This window comes from Miniopterus natalensis, chromosome 15 (assembly GCF_054644295.1).
Source record: "Miniopterus natalensis isolate mMinNat1 chromosome 15, mMinNat1.hap1, whole genome shotgun sequence".
NCBI lineage: Eukaryota > Metazoa > Chordata > Mammalia > Chiroptera > Miniopteridae > Miniopterus > Miniopterus natalensis.
Window position 1 is genome coordinate 46,382,525 of NC_142095.1, and position 21,539 is coordinate 46,404,063.

The following is a 21,539-nucleotide window of genomic DNA, read 5'->3' on the forward strand; positions in this document are numbered from 1 at the left end:
CACACCCCGACCAGGGATCAAGCCTGCAACCTAGGCATGTGCCCTGACTGGGAATTGAACCAGCTACCTTTTGGTGCATGGTAGGACACCCAACCAGCTGAGCCACCGAGGCCAGGGCCCAACATTATTTTTTTTTAATATATATTTTTTAATGATTTCAGAGAGAAAGGAAAGGAGAGGGAGAGAGAGATAGAAACATCAATGATGAGAGAGTCATTGATCAGCTGCCTCCTGCACATTCCCTGCTGCAGATCAAGCCTGAAACCGGACATGTGCCCTGACTGGGAACAGAACCTCAATCTCCTGGATCCTAGGTCGATACTCAACCACTGAGCCACACCAGCCGTGCCCAATATTATTATTATTATTTTTTTTTTTTACCATGCTTATCTCCAAACGGCTTTCACTTGCTTATGACCTATTTCCCCACAATAAAGTGTAAACTCCATGAGAGCTGGAACCCTATCTACTGTAACAGTTAAGATGAGCATCTTTGTCAGTCACAGATAATCCAAACTAACAGTGGCTTAAAAAAGATGAGCACTTGTTTCTCTCTCACATAGAGGAATCCAGAAGCAAGCAGTCTCCAGAGCTGGCTCCAAGATCTTCAAGGGACTCGGCTCTTTCAATCTTTTAAATCTGCCACCTTCAAAAGGCTTTCTATTAAGGTTCAGTCATGGCTTCTGTTCTCCAACCAGCAGGAAGGAGGACTGCGAGGAAAAAGCAAGACCTTCCCTCCTTTAAATATACTTCCACTTACATCTCATTGGCCTAAACCGAGTCACATGGTCATATCTTCTGCAAGAAAGGCTGGGAAAGGTCATCATTTTTTTGAACAGGCCCAGGCAAAAATCAGGGGTTTTATTAATAAAGAAGAGGGGAAACTAAAGCCACACTGCAATAAGCAGTTGAGGAACAATTGTCTTATTTGCCGCGCAGAACCCAGTACCTGCTAATGCTTGGCATAATTTGAAAGGCTGAGAAAACACCTGCTGAATGAAAATGAGAGCCTGAGTGGCATTCTTGAACTGATTCACTCAAAGCCCTCCCATTGCTTGTAGGATGAACACTTAAAATCTTAAGATGGTCCACGAAGACCTGCGTTATCTGAACTCTAGACGCCTGCCCAGCTTTCAGTCTGCCGCTGCTCCCTCCCCTGCGGCTCCAGCTGTGTTCACTTTCCTGGATCCTGAAATACTCTCTCCAGGTCACTGCACATGCCACATCCTTGCCTGAGTTGTTCTTCCCCATTCTATCTATGGATTTCTTACTCCTGTCTTGGTCCTTTCCTATCCCTAAGTCATGAAATAGTTCCTGGGAAATAGGAGACGCTCAATAATTGTTTCTTAATTGACTGAACTTAAACATGTACTTTCTCAGAAGGGCTCTGTGACTCTCCAGACCAAGTTGTGATCCCTCATGTATATTTCAAAGCATCCTAAAATTTCCTTTGTGGTACTGTGTACTCTTAAATTATTTACTTAATTAGTTAGAGGCGTTTATTAAATATCTGCCTTCCTCTCTGGATAAAGATGCTAGGTTTATGTCGGTCTTACTCTCAGCTGTATCCTTAGAGCCTCGAAAAAGTATGTGACACATAGTGGGTGCTTCATAAATACCTGTTGACTATGGATAAATGCCTAATATGTGTAAGCTACTATATAAAGCTTTAGGTGAATCAAGTAAAATGCCCATTCCTTGCTCTCATGGAGTTGATGTTCTAAGGAAGACATATGAGCATACATACACATTCAGGAAAAGACTATGCAATAATATTTTGCACTGATTGAATTAAACAGACTTAATGAGCACTTGCTTTTTGCAAATAAATGAAATTATTGTCCCTCAAGGAGCTCACAGTGTAATAAGAAGTATGAATTGCTAATCATTTTGCAGTATTTATTTTCCACTTTTTCCCATTAAAAATAGAATTTTCATTCACTCACCAAAGTTTCAGCAGGACATGTGCTGCCTTGCTATAAAACTACTTTTTCTAGCCTCCCTTCAATCAGACATGAACATATAACCAAACCTGGCCAATGTGCTGTGAGCAGGAATGAAGCCTGCAACTCTAGGTCATGATCTCCTCAAGGAGGCTGCTTGATCCCTCTTTTCTTTCCCCCTTCCAGGTGGCTGGGAAATAGCAATAACTAGAGCTACTTCCTTGGACCCAGAGATAGAAGCTCCGTGTTTAGGATGGTACCGCCACTCTGGACTGTTCATTCCTTGTTCTGTGTTAGAAAAATAAAACTTGACTTGTATTTCAGTCACCATATTTGGAGCCTCTCTGTTACTGCAATTTAACATATCCAAATAAAAGGGGCAAACAAATAAATATAGTATGTTAAGTGTAACAATAACAGAAGTTCAGAGGCAGAGCCTGATCTTACCTAGATATTAGTGTCTAAAAAAATAAATGTTTTACATTAGCTCTAAATCGCCCCGAAAGTACAGCAGTAGTCAGTGTTTCTCAGGGCCTTTACAGAATGCTTCATGTCCTCCAGAACGTGGAAGTCTCGACCTTCCGAACAAAGGCTCAGCCGTCACTGTCTGCATTGGTGAGACCCCCGAAATCATTCCACCCTTCTTCCCCTGTTTTGCCTTCGTGCCTGGCTTACTTTCATCCCCTCCTGTTTCTGGGTGAAGCAACAGGGGCCTCGCCTGCTGTGTGCAGTTGAACTGGTGCAAGCCAGGTGGGCATTGGAAGCCCTCCATGGAGGTGGCCTAGAGAATTTGGTGCTTAACTCTGTCTGAAGAGTGAGCGCAGAATACTTCACAGAAGAGCTTTGCAGAATTCCAAGGGAAAGGGAAACAATGAATCTGTTCCTATCTCTAGAAAAAGACGCGGCATTCAAGACGTTTACCTTGCTGGATTTGCCGGATCCCGTCCTGGATGAGTCTGTATATCCCATCACTCACGGCTGCTCTCCAGAAGTGTGGCTACATCTCAGCCACTGTGGCCATGGGCGCGCCTGCACTGACTGGGGGATGTAACTATGACATGTGCATATGATGTGACACTGGTTTTGTCAAAAGCACTAGACAGAAAATATTTCACATTGTCTACAATAAGCCTCATACAAGGAAATAAGATGTCACCTAAGTGGTAGGTATTTTAATTTTTTACTTAAGCACATCCACTTGGCTTATATTGAAGGCTTACTGCCAATCAGTTCACAGCCTGGTCCAGTTCTGCATTTCACCTCAAAACAGAATCCCAGAGTCTATATCTTGTTACACTTTTCTCCTGAGAGCTCATGAAGTTGTGGTCAGGATACTAGGAAATAACTCAACAACCTAATTACCTCCCTGTGGTAGACTGTCTGCAAAAATAGCCTCCTGCAATTCCACCCATCCCTGAAATACGTGCCATTCCTCCCACGAAGAGGTGGAGTCTACTCCCCTTTCCATGACCCTGGGTTGGCCTCACGGCTCTCCTTCACCAGCTGGAGTGATGCTATGTGACTTCTGGGCCTACACCTTAAAGACACTTGGCAGGTTCCGCTTTGGCCTTTGGGATCCAGCCACCATGTGAAAAAGCTGGGGCTAGATTGTTGAATGATGAGAGATCATGGAGAGACAGAAAGAAAAGTAATTCAGCCCCCCGTTGTCCCACCCTTCCTAGCTGAGGCCCAGACCTGTGAATGAGGTCATCTTGGTTCCTCCAGCTCCAGTCAAGCCCCACCAGCAGGCACCACATGGAGCAGAGATGCGCCATCCATGCCAAGCCCTGGCCAACTGGCAGAATTGTGAGCCACTGAGCGGTTGTGGTTATTTTAAGCCACTGAATTGTGTGGTGGTTTGTCGTATGGCCACGTGAAACTAAAAGAGGCAAAGAGACTAAAGCACCAGGTTCACCACAGCTAGGCAAGTCACAAAGCTGGGATCTGAACTGGGGACAACCCAGCCTCAGAAGCCACACCTTTGACCACGATTCCACGTTGACTGTTGGATGTAAACAGAAAGCAAAACAGATGAAAAAGTAGATCAAAACCACAGCCTAAGAGGCAGCTACAAACAAAGGAGCGGAAAACACAAACAAAACAGGACTGGGTCAGGGCGCTGAGGTGATGGAGGCAAGAAAAGTAATAGAAAACAGCATGGTTCTTTTAGGTCCTGTCAGAGGTGGGACACATTTACCCTGATCTTCATGCACATATACTGTCCCTTAGGAGTTTCATGGGGGGACAGCAGTTAGGAGCTTGACCTCTCAATGAGGCATCTCCAGTCTCCACCCCCATCATCTTAGCTATGTGCTCCCGTCATATCACTTAACATTCCTGACCCGTATGCTATCCATCTGTAAAACCAGACACAATAATTTGGTCTAACTCATAATTTAATATAAGAATTAATTCACATAATACACTCTTGGTTATATCTCAATAAATGAGAGTTACTATTTTGATGGAAACCTGCTCCCCACTGTGGCCCAGAGACCCTCCTCCTTACATTTTTGGCATTGTGCTATGTTTGGTTTGGTCTCAAATCTTCCACATTCTATCTCCAAATTCATGTGCAGTGTCAGTCACCAGATGTCTGCTCTCCCACACGCCGTAGGTTAATTTCTCCTTATACACACACTGCTAAACTGCCATACCTGTTTGGCCAACAGGTTCAGAAAACTCTAGTTTAAGCCCCCAAATTGATTGCCAAATCTGAAAACTCCCTTTCCAACTCAGGAATCTCATTTTGCATCTCTTGCCATGTTAAACAGTACATAAATTACCCCCTGATCAAGGCCAAAGCTCTTTCAAAGGGTCCGTTCCTTTCTTTTCTTCTCTTATCATCAATCTTTGTTGCTAGTCAGGTCATTTATTTTTATAATGACATCTAAGCTCTCTGCTCCCATGGGCTTCTGATACAGTCTGCTCTCTCTCAATGTATAACGCCCCAGTCCTCCCTCTCTTTTCCCATTATCTCAAATTCCCCAACCACTAGAGTGATCCCAACAAGCTAGCAACTCACTCAGCTGCCAGACCTCTTCCAAGCACTCATTAATTCCGCTGGTTTGGGAGCAGCATGCCTCACCACCAGATGAGAGTCTTTCCTTCACCTTTCATTTCCCAGGCAAGGTGCCTGCACCTTTGAGTGGCTGTGATGGATTGGTTTTTACTTTAATTTATTTCAACATGCATAAAGAAAGCATGAGGATCCCAATTCCCTTGATTAATGTACCAATCCACCCCGAGAGCCTTCATTTTTTGCTCCCAGTCATGTTTAGAAAGACTCGCCCACAACATGTAATACTGGTAGTTGCCAAATTCTACTTGGGGCGACATTCTTTTCCGGGGTTTCCTGAGACTCAGTGTGGAACCATCCTCTGAGGTGGGGTGGCTCGAAACCAGCCCTCACCTTAAGTTTCATCTTGGGTTTTGCATCTTTGCCTTTTTGGGGGCTATCCCGAGCCACCTGACTCTTAGAACAAACATAGAACACACTCTTAGAGAGCCTGGTCTAACCAAATAATCATGCCTTGTGCTTCCAGCAGGGAGAAACAAGCCACCACAGCATAAAGCATCAGTGGCTTCTGCCAAAAATACTGGTGGCACTTACAGAGGGTATCCATAAAGACAGAAAGGGCATTTTACTCAAGAAAGGAAAGGAGAATGAAGTCCAATGACATTTGCTCACTTTCTGAAAACTTGAAAAACAACAGATAAAAAGACAAGTCAAAAGTGTCCTCTCAAACCTATTTTCCTAAAATAGATGAGAGATGGAAGCCCAGGTAGAGTCAACCCAATGCTGTCGGCTATTAGATAATAACAAGGATATTCAATGAAAGTGTCAGAAAAATAATATGAGGACATTTTTTATTCAAAGCCAATTTCCCATATTTTTAATACAAAGTATAAAAAAATATCCAACAGGTCTGGGGGAGTGGAGGAAGTGGCTTCCTTTGTTCATTGCATGTAGACAAACAGATCACAAAGATGTGAGTCTTCCCCTCTTGGGACCTGGCGCACTGCAAGCTGCAGGAGCCAGCAGAGGGAGGACCAGGTGGAGACTAGGAAGCTGGCGACAGAAATGCCGCAGCGTCTGTCTAGTTAAAGATGACTTCGCCATCAGCAACTTAACACTGGAGACATTCCCCTCACGGGGATCATCATGTCCACCTTACTCCCTTTCTAAGGAGTAACTGTCGGCCATGTGCAATTTCTAACCTTCTCGGGTGACACTTTGATTCCTTGGGAACATCACTCACACTAGTCCCTGTTTTGAAATTCCCCATATCCTCGCTTCTGACTGTTTTCTCTGACCCTTGTAACCCTATTTGCCCTATGTAGCCAGTTCAATGCACTCAGCTGTGCTGTGGAGAGTTCTGTGGTGCATCCAACTATAATCTCTTGCTCCTTTGTCAGGATCCCATAATCATCATGACAGCTGTCACTCACTGGATGCTGTATGGAGGTTCCTCAAAAGATTAAAAATTGACCTGCCATTTGACCCAGTGATCCCACTTCTAGAAATATATCCTAAGAAACCCTAAACACCAATCAGAAAGAATTTATACATCCTATGTTCACAGCTGCGCAATTCACAATAGCTAAGATCTGGAAACAGCCCAAGTGCCCATCAGTAGGTGAGTGGATAAAAAAAGCTGTGGGACATTCACACCACGGAATACTATGCAGCTGAAAAGACGACTCTCTTACCCTTTGGGATAGCGTGGAGGGACCTGGAGAGTATAATGCTAAGGGAAATAAGCCAGGAAGAGAAAGAAAAGTGTCACATGATCTCACTCATATGTGAAATCTAATGAACAAAATAAATTAATGAACAAAATAGATCCAGAGACATAGAAGCTTGGAACAGACTAGAAAATCTCAGGGGAAATGCAGAGACGGGGGATTGGTTGTGGAGAGATGAATCAAAGAGCTTATATGCATACATGTATAGCCCATGGACACAGACAATAGTGTGGAGAAGGCTTGGGGGCTCACGGATGCTGGATGGAAAGGATCAATGAGGGGGAAAAGGGGCCATCTGTAATACTTTCAACAATAAAGATAAATTGAAAAATAAATCAATAACTTTAAAACCCTCTGAAAAAAATAAATACATAAAATAAATAAATAAATAAATATAAGTCAAGAGGTTGGACAATATCACCAGAGGCAGCCACTGTCATGAGAGGAAAACAAGATACTTCAGAAGGAAACAGATGCTATGGAACAAGATGTTCCCCAACCAGGTACTGTCAAGACACACAGATACCCAGCCAGGCACTATTTGTGGCAGCCGGTGTCTCGAGAGGCAGCCAGTATTGGGAGAGGAGACACTATCGGGAGCGGAAGACACTATTGGGAAAGGCAGCCACTCTTGGGAGAGGCAGCTACAGGGACCGGACTATGTAGTGACAGGCATTTACACAAGCCATTTCCATGACAGGTTGAAGAAATGGCCATCGGAATATTAGGAAAGGAGCTGACAGGCTACAGCAAAGAGCACATCGGAATAGCAAGTGTTCTTCCACTTTCAGTCATTCACAATCAAGGACAGAAAAGGAGAAGTTCTGAAATAGACTGACTACTTGAAGGAATTGAGTGAGGACTTAAAACTAAGAAAACTGGAACTGCTAGAGATGCTAAAAGCTCTTAAAGATAAGAACAACCTCTTGTTCCAGAAGTTAATGTCTAACTTGGAGGAAAAACAAAGAAGTCCGCAGATTATTAGATAATCTGGCAGGGAAGGGGAGTGAAGAGTCCTCAGCCATGGGGCTCATTAACGACGCAGAGGAGATGCGGCAGAATCTGGAGATGAAAACAAGATGCTTCAGAAGGAAACAGATGCTATGGGACAAGACGTTCAACACAGAAGAACCCAGTGTCGACAGAAAGCACCGCAGGTGAAAACCAAGCAAACTTGCAGGATGGAAAGAATGGCTTGAACGGAGAAGCGATTGAGCTCAGAATCGAAGCCTTGAAGAACTATGAGAAGGCCAGTGACCTGAAATTATCAATATACTTACAGAAGAATTTTGAGCCAAAGCAAGCATTTTTTAAACTTTCCTGGGTCCCAAAAACGTACTGTGGGCACTATAACTACGGGAAGAGCAACTAAGGGCAAACATGAATCTAACGTGAGAATCCTGGGATCAAAGACCCACACGGAACAAGGAACTAAAGGAAGTCAGTTAACGATGCAGGAGGGAGGCTCTTATTTCTGAGGTCACTGCCAGATGAATCCCTGAAGATTTCGAAGGCTTTCACTCCATTTGCTTGGACAGATTTAAAGACTAGGCATAGCCATTTGTGTCCATTAAAATCTCTCAAACCTTTACCAAAAAAAAGAATTCTGAGCAAGGAAACTTTTTTCTCAAAATATGGCTTTTAGTTTCAAAGACTTGTTACTTGACAAGTTAGGAGATGTCCATTTAGAACAAAATCCCTTTTAAAAAGACATTCTTCAAATCACTGGATACTACTGAGCAAGTCGGTTTCTTTACAAGCTAACGTATGGAGGGTGGAAATAAGCAGACATCTGCCAACATCCTGAGCAGGGCCGCTCAGACCATGAGAACTAATGACTAGAGCGCTGGACATCTTCTCTCATTTCTGTCTTTCCAATACCTGAGAAATTTTGGGAAAATTAAGATCTGTTTCCTTGTTTAATTTAGGGCAGGGATAATTTGGAGACAACAGTGGGTGTAGTCCCAAACTCTTCCTATTTGCCCTCTGATGCCCTGAGTTGTTCTGCCTGATAAGTGACACACAGGAAAAAGCATAGTGCAAGGTCTGAGTCACTGCACCCAGGAATCCTACCAGGGCCAGAGGCATGGCGGGTTGAGAGGACACTGAGTAAGAGATGCTTAGAAAAATTCCCTCCAGACACGAGCACGGAGCATGTGTGGTCACCACCTCCAGGGTGGGGAAGATAAGCAGCGTGCACACAACAAACACATTATTCCTTAACTTCCTGGGAGGCCCAACAGTCAGCTGCTGACCGGGGCATGAGCAAAGGCCAAACTTTTCTTCCATGCTTCCCAAGAAATAGCCAAGCCTGAGAAACGTGGAAATTGCCATGGGTTTAACAAAGAAATGAACTGGTTAAAAAGCCTCATTGGTCTTTGCATCAATCTTAATAAAAGTAAGGGCAGAAGGGGGCTCAGAGAACACAGGTCTAACTCTAGCAATAGTAGAGGAAGCAATTGGGTCTCAGAGAGAGGAGGTCAGTCCCCCGGGATCACACAGCTGGGGACTGTGGAGCTAGCTCCCCAGGGGGGCATTCTGCTGCTCAGCCTTCTCGCCCTGGCATCATGCCGGGTGGCGGTACCCTCACCCCACTGCTGCCATTAGATCCCCCTGACCACCCATCATGCAACACCACAATGTCCTCCGGAGTCCTGAAAACCACTATGAGTGCAAATTCATGCTGGCTTCTGTCACCACCTTTCCCTGCCTCTTCCTGAACCTGCAAGAAAAACTGTGTGCTGACATTTGTGTAGGGTTGAGAGGCATGGGAGAAACAGCCATCACCAATAACTGGCAGGCTCCACCGTGGAGGGAAGGCCCTTGTGCCCCCCACAGCCTCCACACTTCCTTTGCCTGCCAGAAAAAGAAAAGTGGGAGACCAGACCACTAATCTTGCCGTCCCCGTTTTATAGATGAGAAAACCAAGGAATGGTGGGACTAAAGCACCACCAGGATTCAACCTCAGGCCTCCCAATTCCCAATGTATTGCTCTTCCCAATATGACACTCTGCTTCCAGAAACCCTTAGTATAGAAAAAAAAGTCAAAGAATGCAGAAGAGTCTCCAATCTTGACAAACTAAAACAGGCTCCTGTTGTGGGTTGAAGTGTGTTCCACCAAAAAAATATGTCAAAATCCTGAACCCTAGTAACTCAGAATGTGACCGTATTTGGAACTAGGTCACTGTAGATGCAATTAGTTAAGATGAGGTCATACTAGAGTACAGTAGGCCCCTAATCCAACATGACTGTTGTCCTCATAAGAAGAAAGCCATGTGAACACAAAAACAGAGAGAGAGGACACCATGTGATAATGAGGGCTGGAATAATGCATCAGCAAACCAAGGATGCCAGAGATTGTCAGAAAGCCCTAGAAGTGAGGAAGAGGTAAGGGGGGGATCCCCCTTCTGTTTCAGGGGGCGCTTGGCCCTGTGAACACTGGCCTGCAGAACTGTTAGACAGTGAATACCTGGTGCTCTAAGACACTCAACTTGTGTAGTTTATTATGGTGGCCCTGGGGAATTAACACAGCTCCCATTTAGACAATTCATAAACAAGGGGCAATCATAAACAGTCCAGTGCCTAGTAGAGAGAAAAGAGCACCCAAGCAGATACACTTGGCCTCTGACTGTGTGACTTTGGGCATGTTACTACCTCTCTTTCTTTCCACTTTAGCAACAATACAGTAGATATGGCAATAGTAGCTCCCTTGTAGTTCGAGGTAAAGATTAAATGAGGCAATACATGTTAAAACACATATACAGACAACACCCAGCACTTAATAAGGACTCAAAAATGTTATTATCACTATTATTAATTTTTCAAGGCAGATTTAAACACAAGGGAAATCTTCTATTACAAACTTAATAGTAGTCTCAATAATCAACCTACTGTTCCTAAAGATTACACCTTGCCAGTAAGGTAGCTACTAGACATATGTGACTATTTAAATTTAAATTAATAAAATGAAAAGAAAACTTAAGTTTCTCAGGCACACTTACCACATTTTCAAATGCTCAACAGTCACACGTGGCTAGCAGCTGCCATATTGAACAGCACAGAATAGAACATTTCTAGATTGCTGAAAGGTCTATCAGAAAACAATGCCACCACCAGCTACTTTAAGGCATAAGGTAGAGCCTTGACAGAGACAGAGGCCTAGATGTAAAGGGTATGCTATTATTCTTTCAGCTTATAAAGGCTTTCCAATGTTGCATCAGTAACTGGGCATTTATCAGTGGTAAGCATAGAAGTTGGTTCTTAACACAGCTTCTAATGGAATGCATAGCTACCGTGAATTTTTCATCCACAGATGGAGATGTCAGAAGCCATGAAACGGAGTGCACACTAGTCATGTGAACAGCAAGATATCAATACCTCCCTTAGCATTATCCATAAGAATGGGAAGGGCTTTGAATTGTAGAAGCAAGAATTGGTATAAACACTTGTGAACCAAGCCCCAAACTCACTCCAGTTTAAGAGAGGCCATTCTGGTGTAACATGTTGACCACACAAATACATTTTTAAAGTTCAGCACCTGGGATGGATTAAAAAGCACATGGGGGAATGTAGCCAAAGCAGAGAAAACACAGTAAAAAGTGATAGAACAGATATCAAAGTGACAATATAGTTTGCAAGTCTCTGGTTAGATGCCACCTAAAATGTTTTGTTCACTGTAATTGTTCTGTCAAGAAGACATTATGCAACAAACAGCTCAAGAGACAGCCCGTGAGGTCTCCAATCTTGATACAAGTTCTGGAATGGGGGTCTAATGAGAAAATCATTGCTGTTTCAATCAAGGATGGGGAGATCACAGTTCAAGAGAAAGCTAATCAAAATAGAGAAATAAAGTCTGGTTTCCTACTAATCAGAAATGACATTGAAAAGGACAACTAAACTCTTGGATGAAAGCCCAAAACTCTTAAGAAATCACTTAATTCCAAGCATAAGTGGGAAACAGGGTCATGATGCTGCTGAGCAGAGGTGTGGATAAAGTGGAGCTCAGGTCTCACTGAGCCTTTCATGGCAAGAAAATGGCCTAACCAACAGACATGATAAGGCAGAGACATGTGTTGGAAGTTAACCCAAAGGGGTCATCTTGAAAGCCCAGTGGCCGTCTTGTCCAGCCATGCCTTATCTCACCAACACAGCTCACCATCAAATGAGTTCCTAGAACAGACAGAGAAGACCAACCACGAGTGCCTGCCAGTCACCCTGTCAAGACTTCCCCACTCAGGAAGTGACCACATCCCTTTAGTCATGCACAGAGACTTTTACAGACTCTCTGGGTTATCTTCTTTCTGTCTCTTCAATGTCAGGGTGTGAGATTCGAGAGTGCAGGAAGCAGGACACAGTAAATTTCTTCCTGAAACTACCATCCATGGAGCCCTCTCCTTGAGAAAAAAAAAAAAAAAAAAGTAAAAGAAAAAAGATTAATGAAAGGGTTCAGAGAAAGAACACCTGAAGAAAGAGCCTTTGTCAAAGAGGAGGAATCCCTCACTACAAACTCACCACTGCCTCCCTGACAGCTCGAGGAGAAATTGCTGAGATTTCAACATCAAGGCAACAACCCACCAAAGTCTCCACATTCCTTTCCTATGACACCTGCCTGCCACCTGGAGAGATGTGCTCATCTCCTTTCCTGAGAGGGTTTCTGCACATGGCAAAGTGGCCTCAAGCCAAAGGCATGCTGCAGGTGGGAGACCTAAAGGACAAGTCTTGGAGATGTTTATGAAATCAGATCCTGAACTGGTCCTACCACCAGATATTACACAGCAGCTATCATACCCCTGCTATTTGCACTGTTAAGAAACACGAACAGTATATTGCATGATTTATTTCTGGACACCTCCTCTTTACATAAAATAGGTTTGTTCCTCTTCCTGAACAAGAGGTTCCAGCCTGTACAACCAGCTAGAAAATATGTACTTTGAGATAGCACACGCATGCTGCAAGATAACAACTAAATTCAGTGATGAGAGTTGAAGTTAGTAAAAACAGTGATATCAGAAAATTATTCCAAAGATATTAAAATGCCTTAGTAGAAATTCCAAGAACACTCATCTATCCATTCTAAAAACCCAACCCCATCAGAGAAACAGAGGTTGCTGTTTCTAATGGAGTATTGGTGATAAGATCAAAAATAGGGGCCAGTCTAGCTTAAAAGAGGTCTGTTTTAAATCAGCCTGGGCCCCTGGCTCAAAACTTCAGAAGGCACCTCTAGAGGGTCTCCACCCCCAGTTCTTTTTTTTCCCCAGTGTCTACATAATCTGATGGATTCCTGATCCCCACAAGAGGATTTCCAAATGAGAAGACTTGGGGATTATGTTTTGCTACTCTTAACTCTCATCTGCCTACATATTATAAAGAGCAGTGCATACAACCAGCCTTCATTCAATTGTGAACCACATGAAAGGCAAAACCGATGGGTTGACCCAAGGCTAAACACAGTTTAATAGCAAATACTAACAGAATAATTCTAAAAATAGCCAAAAATTACTGTGCTGACTACTTGGCTGACATTATTCTAAGCAATTTACATATAATTCACTAAATCCTTGCAACAGCCCTGACATGTGAAGAAACTGAGGCATGGCAAGATTAGGTAACTTGCCTAAGGTCACAAATCCAGGCAGAAAGCTTCCATAGACTCTGCTCTTGGCCACACTCCGCTGCTTGCGAGATGTAAATGTAACTGCATCCTTGTCACTTCTCTTCATAAAACACAGTCAAAGGCAAAGAGGTGAGAGGTAGCATTCGAGCAAGAACTTTAAATTCATACGAAGATACTTTTAAAAAGGAAATTGTCTTCAAGTGTTGGTTATAGAGAGGCATAGGTGAGCATCAAGTGACTGGAGACACCACTTACACTTGTGTGTCCTAGTTTTGTGGAAGTTGCCAGTGAGAACCTGTGAGCAGGTCTTGAATACATGTGCTATCATCCCACAAAATATTTTCAAGATTTAAAAAAAAAAAGTGCTGCCAAAATGCAAAAGGTGAAGATCTTTTTACATAAATATCCAGATTTTAGACTTTTCTAAGAGAAGCAGGTTTGTCGATGCCATCTCAGGCAACACATGGCAAGAACTAAAATGTAGGCTTGTCCTTTACATGGGACATGTGCTCTAGTTTGTCATACTCACCACCATTCCCTACTGTCTTATAACTAGCAACTTCTCTCATTTATATCTCTTGCTAGGACTTCATAGAGCATTTGAGCATGTGGGCCCTGATTTATGGGAAAGAAGTTATAGAAAAAAGGATCCAGGACCAAGAGGTGAAATAAAGGGACTCTAACTGTGGTTCTGGTAACACTACCTCATTCCCCATATATTCATTCTTTAAATGCGAGTCCAGGCTAGATACTAGGGTTGCACAGGTTTTAAAACGTAGAAAGGAGATTGAGGCAATAAATGTGATGCCGCAACAGTGAGAAATGAACTTTTCACTGTTTCGAAGTCGGCCTAGGACAGTCCCTTCCTGTACACGGCATGACAAAGAGAAGAAATGGCCTGAGCTGGTTAGATGTGACATTCACACAGCTTTGGGGCATGAGAGGCAATTCCCAGTGTTCTCATTGGTGTATTTAGCCTACTCTTCAGATAAAAGAAAATAACTCTTTCTTTCACTCTACAATGTTCTAAACTTTTCACTTTCACTTTGGTATTCATAGGTGAATGGTTTTTTCCTTTTTATTTACTCATGCATATATGTGCAAATTTATTAATTCATTTACTAAGTGAGGATGGCGCTCTGGGCGCTGTGCCAGGCACTATGACATAAATCTACAAAGTGAAATAATGGGTAAATGGAAACTAAAGGATACTTTCCCAGATGGCTGCCATTGTGCGGACGGTTACTCATAATACCTGAAGGTCACTGGTACAGATGACTAATGCATCCTTTCCTTGGGCTGTATCCCAACTCTTTATGGAAATTACTAATGCTTCACAAAATACTGAGGGTGACAGACATCTTATGGGAAAAGGAGAGTCAGAACTTCATGTTAATATCAAATATAGGACAAACAATGGAAGGCCGAGTAGATTCAGGAAGCAGAAAGGGAAAAGTAGAAGTAACTAATGCTGCAAAGTCATGGGGAAGGCTTACAGCTCGCTTCGGCTGTGAAGGATTCAGCTTAAACGTGATCTTGTCAGAACACACAACAGGAGCTCTCTTATAGTTATCTGTGCCGCTATTTTCCACCCAGAATGAAAGGATATGTGGACTGTGCAACCTACATTCTGATTCCAGTCTCACAACCCAAAACTACCCAGAGCAAGGCCCTTCATCCAAGTGGGCACAGACTCCTTTGCTTCATGATCGGTCCCATTCCACACACAGGAAGGTGCTGGCTTCTATCCTGCTTCAGAGGGTCCCTTTGACTTTACAGTAGCTCTGGGAGAATTGTGGGAAGGTACACACATGTCCCCAGATGGAGTAGAGAAAGGCCTTGTGGCTTGGGCCGCGTGTTGTTCCTGCTAACTAGCCACTGCTATGGGTACTTAGAGAGCCTTCTTATGAAGGCTGCACTGTCAGTCAGCTGGAGCTCTTAGCATAGACCATGTAGAGTGAGCAATACGCTGATAAATGTTCTGATCCAGGGCTCCTTCAGGGCCAATTCACTGGGCATCTCCTAAGTAGATCCTAGGTGTCATCAAATCCTTTCTTCCTGGAGTCATGGCTTCAGGCTCCTTTCTCTGTGCTTTTCTTTCCCATAGCCTACCACTCAACTACCCACCCACCCCAAATCCTACTTTCTTTGTTTGGCCCACTTGGAAAACTTCACTGCCTCATTTAGAGCAGAATCTAAATTCAGCAAGCAAAAATGTGGTTGGCATTCCTTCAGAAGAGAAAGGGCTTGGTTGTTAAACAAAATTCTTTAATTCTACTTCAAGGAAGTGAGAGGAAATATTTACTTGCCATCTCTCAGGAATAGACGTTCTTCTCGGATGGGTTAAATCACCTCTTCCAAAGCAGCAGCAGCAACTACAAAAGATCTCCCACATTAGAACAGGTTGGACTTTTACCTGCAATTGCATTTATACTGTGTATGTAACCTCACTCTCTGACTAAGCTAATTGAATTAGGAGAAAATGTTACTCTTCTTTTTCAAGTTCTGTATTTTGTTGGAGCCTAGTGAAAACTTCAATATGGACCAACAAAAACTTCTTATAGACTGGCCTGAGTTTAAAGAATATAGAACAATCACAAGGACAAAGCAATACCTTGAATTCTGATACATCTGAATCCCAGTTCAAACCTCTATTTAGATGCTTAAGTGTTGGACATCCTGAGGCAAGTTGCTTAACTTCTAGAAATCTCTGATTTCTAATCTAGAGAGTAGGAGCGATTAAGTTTCCCTACTCCGCACGGCCCTCAGCAATACACCACTGCTGATATATGGACCAGCACCCAGCACGTGCCTGGTACAGAGCAGGGACAAGACATATAAATAATATTAACATCTTGGCATGGAAGAGACAGAAGTTAAAACAAAAATAGATGGCTCTCACTTAGTGCATCAATATTTAACAGAGCACCCAGATAAAGACTAAAGCTTCAACTGGTAGCACAAGCTATCCTTAAAAAATAATTTTGGGGGGCAAAATAGTACCAAATAAACATATAAAAAAATTCACAAAGAACTTAATAGAGAGGTATTCCATGTTCAGAATAAGAAGACTCAATATTGTCAAGGAGTCAGTTCTTTCCAACTTAATCTATAGATTCAGTGCAAGGCCATGTTATTTTATGGGTGTCAACAAACTGATTCTAAAGTTTATACGGAGGCAAAAGACCCAGAATAGTCAACATAATACTGAAGAACAGCAACAAGGTTGGAGGACTTACGTACCTGACATTAAGGCTTAATACAGTACAGTAATCAAAACAGTGCAGTACTGGCGAAATAACACAAGTAGTCAATGGAGCCGAAAAGAGAGCCCATGAACAGACCCACATCAATACAGTACACTGACCTTAGAGAAAGGAGCAGAGGCAGGACAACCAAGCAGAGACAGTCTTTGCAACAAACGGTGCTGGAACTGCTGAACATCCACATGCAAAACATGAGTCTAAACACAGACCCAACACCCTCACAGAAATGAAGTCAAAATGAGTCATAAACCCAAATATATAAAACACAAAACTAAAAATTCCTAGAAGATAACATAGGAAAAACCCTAGATGACCGTGGGTATGAAAATGCCTTTTTAGATACAACGCCAAAGCACAATCCATGAAAAAAATAGTCGAGAAGCTGGACTGTATTAAAATCAAACACCTCTGCTCTCTGAAAGGCAATGTCAAAACAATAAGAAAACAAGCCATAGATGGGGATATTTGCCAAAGGCACATCTGATAAAGAACCGCTATCCAAATATATACAAAGAACTCTTAAAACTCAGCATTAAGAAAAACACGCAACCTGATTAAAAAATAGGCCAAAGACATTAACAGATACCTCACCAAAGAAGATATGCAGAGGGCAAACAAGCATATGGAAAGATGCGCCACATATGCCATCAGACAAGATACAGGTATACACCTAATCGAGGGGCCAAAATCCAGAACACTGACAACACCAAGTGCTTACAAAGACGTGGAGCACCGGCGCTCATTCTTTGCTGGTGGGAATGCGGAATGCTACAGCCACTTTGGAAGACAGTTTGGCCGTTTCATATAAAACTAAACATACTCTTACCATATGATCAGAAATCTTGCTCCTTGGTATTTACCCAAAGAAGTTAAAAATGTATGTCCACACAAAAACCTGCACACAGGTATTTATAACACCTTAATTCATAATTGCCAAACATGGAAGTAACCAAATTGTCCTTCAGTAGCTGAACAGACAAACCATGGAACATCCATAAAATGGAATATCATTCAGCACTAAAAAGAAATGAGTTATCAAGCCATGAAAAGACATGGAGTAATTTTAAATGCATATTTTTAATGAAAGAAGCCAATCTGAAAAGGCTATATGCTGTATGGTTCCAACTATATAACATTCTGAAAAAGGTAAAACTACAGAGACAGTAAAGAGATCAATGGTTGTTGGGAGGAGGGGATGGATAAATAGGCAAAGCAGAGAGGCTTTTTAGGGCAGCGAAAATACTCTGTATGATATCATAACGATGGAACATGTCATTATACACTTGTCCAAACACCAAGAGTAAACCACAATGCAAACTTTGAGTGGTTATGATGTGTCAGTATAGGTTCATCAATTGGAACAAATGCACCACCCCGGTGAGGGATATTGCTAATATCCTTCATTAAGGAGGCTGTGTTTATGTGGGGATGAGGGTATATAGGATTTCTCTGAACCTTCCTTTCAATTTTACTGTGAACCTAAAACAGTTTTGTTTTGTTTTTTATTAAAGTCTTAATTTTTTTAAAAAATCACTTGTTGAACTGTAGTAGGTAGTTAGATAGGCACGAGTAGGAACTATAGGCCAGGTGCAGAGGGTCACCAGGACAAGAGCCCTGGGTGCCTAGCATCTTGCAAAACTATAAGCCCTTACACCACCACTCCCTTAAGCATCAATCCCTGGAGATGACATGTAGGTTTCAGCTATGCTTCAGCTCCAGGCCCAGAGAAGCAGTGCTGCTGTGGCTGACATCGGGACCAGCTGCAATGACCCCCTGTCCTGGCTCCGACCGATCAGTGGAGACCACGACCCTGAGGGGGCACACCTGGAAAGCCGATGAATATTCTATTGAGATCTTCCCCTTAGAACTCCAGATAAAAGCCCTCACTTAAGATGGGCCAGGTGAATCTCTCTCCCCCCTTTTCGGGAGCACACCTGCACCTTTCCTCCCTCTTTTGTCTCTCAAGGTGCATCTCTCTCCTCCACTCCAAGGGCCCTTCTTTTGCCTCTGTAACTTATTTCCTGAACCCATTTCTCCTATGGCTCACTTCTACCCTGTGACTTTCTGAATAAACTTTGTTATAGTTTGAGACTTGGCTTTAATTTCTTAGCTAGAACACAAGTACCGAGGTTACTGAACCGAGGCCTATCACCTGGTGTCACTTCGCTGTCAACAGAACAACATTGATTTGTTGGACCAATCTACACTGAGTAACAAGTTTATGTCAAATGAGGGCTAAGCACGAGGGCTATGATGGTGAAAAGATCCAGTTCGCTTCTGTTATTATGAATCTGTGGGGAGACACAGGTCAATAAACAAATGACAATATTAAATTGAGGTAGCGCTCAAGAAAGTAGAGGATGCTCTGGAAACATATGCCTAACAAAGACCCTGTTGGGAAATGCAGCTTTTCCAGAGGCACAGCCAGCTCAGCTGAGCTCTGCAGGACCAGGAGGAACTAGGAAGGTGAAGGTGGGTAACAGCAGGCACAAAGGTCTGGAGGAGAAATCAAATGAGCCCTTTCAAAGAAATGAAAGAAGTCAGGGAAGGTATAGAATGTAATGGGGCCAACAGGCATGCTTAGGGGTTCAGCGGGCTGTAGGTCAGTGATCTAAAAATTGTTAGTATGGAGAAACAAGCTGGCCGCATAGGTCACAGCTGCACCCGCCGCCTCCCGCAACCACATCAAAATTACAACTAAAACCCAGAACCACCATCCCTCAGAGCCTCCTGAGACCTGGCTGCACAGAAGCCCCACAACCAGGGACCTGAAGCTGCACCGAGACCGGCAGGAGGGGGGAGACGCGGGCGGATGGGGCTGGATCCCTGAGACGCGGCCGCGGGCCCACACCCAGTGCTGCAGTTGGAACCCAGGCAGGAATCTTGGCGGTGGGGGTTTCTCAGAGGAGTGGGGGGTCCAAGCCCCACAGCAGGCCCCCAGCCCAGGGCTCCAGGACCGGAAGAGACGCCCCCACAACTCCGGGCAGTGAAACCAGCGGGGACTGTCCCTGAGGGTTGCGGAGGCTGCGGGAGCCCCAGCAGCTCCTCATGAAGGGCCCGGCACGGACTCACTCGGACGCTCCCTCTGAGCCCAGAGCCGGGCAGCAGCTGAAAGGACCCGGGACACTCGGGGAGGAACTAACCTGCCTGAAGTCGGGGCGAGAGCTGGAGGGGCGGCTTCCTCCAGGCAGCAGGGCTGGCAGAGGCCATGGCTCCTGTGGCAAGTCCGCCCCGCACACAGCCGGCAGGCAGGCGCCATATTTGAATCGCCAGCACCTGACTCACGCTTTTGGCCCCGCCCCGTGATTCCCGGAGGCCCCGCCCCTCCCCACCTGCAGCTCATCCGGGCCATTTCCAGGGGCTTTTCTGTGCAAGTGGCCTCTCGAGCCTCACGCTCAGGACTTTCCTAAAATCTCTCAAACAAGCAGCAGCGGGCCCGATGCGGCTTGATAAGCGGCCGCAGGCCTGGCACTAGAGGCAGCTGCACTGGCTCATAGCTTGGCCTCTCCTGGACATCTCCAAGCCCAGCACAAGCAGCAGCCAACTACGGTTTGCTGTGTAGCTCATGTGGGTGGCCCTGGGCAAGGCACTGGCAGAGGCTGACTTTGACCTCCCGGGAGGCCCCAGAGACAGTGCACCTGGTGGTCAGACTCGACCACACTGGATTACAATCCTACCACATCCACGAGTGACACGCTCAAGGGGCACACTTGGTGAACACCAAAGTTCCACTGAAGTAAATCCTGACCCATAGGGGTGTCTCCAGCACAGCAGCTCTTTGGCTGTAGTTGCAGCTGGTCCTCCCTCACAGCCGATTGGCCTGGGGGTAAATTCCTCCCAGTGACGCCAACAGCAACCAAGGCTCAACTACAACAGGACAGTGCACACAGCCCACACAGGGGAGCACCTAGAAGGCCCAGCTCAGGTGACTTGGGAGGCTGAGCCACTGGACCCTACAGGACACCTACTACACAAAGCCACTCTACAAATTCCAGGAGACATAGCAGTTTTACCTAATACATAGAAACAAACACCTGGGAGCAGCCAAAATATGGAGGCAAAGAAACATGTCACAAAGGAAAGAACAGAAGAAATCTCTACAAGAGGAACTAAATGAAAGAGATCCAAGCAAGCTAACAGATACAGAGTTCAGAATAGTGGTTATAAAGATGCTCAAGGATCTTAGTAAGACTATTACAAAAACAAGTGAGACCATCAATGACTTAATAAAGTACCAATCGGAAATGAAGGCTACATGAACTGAAATGAAGAATAATTTACAGGGAATCAACAGTAGAGTAGAGGACTCTGAGAATCGAATCAGCAATTTGGAACATGAGGAAACAAAAAACACCCAACCAGAAGAGCAAAGAGAAAAAAGAATCCAGAAATATGAAGATAGTGTAAGGAGTCTCTGGGACAACTTCAAGAGCCCAACATTCATATTATTGGGGAACCAGAAGGAGAAAAAAGAGAGCAAGAAATTGAAAACCTGTTTGAAAAAATAATTACAGAAAACTTTCTCTACCTGGGGAAAGAAATAGACTTACAAGTCCTAGAAGCACAGAGGATCCCAAACAAGAAGTACCCAAAGAGGCCCACACCAAGACACATCATAATTAAAATGCCAAAGGTTAAAGACAGAGAGAATCTTAAAAGCAGCAAGAGAAAAGCAATTAGTTACCTACAAGGGAGCACCCATACAATTGTCAGATGATTTCTCAGCTGGTTTCTCAGAAACCTTGCAGGCCAGAAGGGAGTGACAAGAAATATTCAAAGTGATAAAAAATAAAAACATACAACCAAGAGTGCTCTACCCAGCAAATCTATCATTCAGAATTGAAGGTCAGATAAAGAGCTTCTCAGACAAGGAAAAGCTAAAGGGGTTCATCACCACCAGAGCAGCACTACATGAAATGTTGAAGGATCTTCTTTAAGAAGAAGCTAATGAACAAAAGAATCTGAAGA

General features: G+C 44.0%; 1 pseudogene; it reads left to right on the forward strand.

Moving 5' to 3' along the window:
• Positions 1 to 2,486: 2,486 nt before the first annotated feature.
• LOC148091472 (coiled-coil domain-containing protein 196 pseudogene) lies at positions 2,487 to 8,337 on the forward strand (annotated as a pseudogene).
• The last annotated feature ends 13,202 nt before the right edge of the window (positions 8,338 to 21,539 follow it).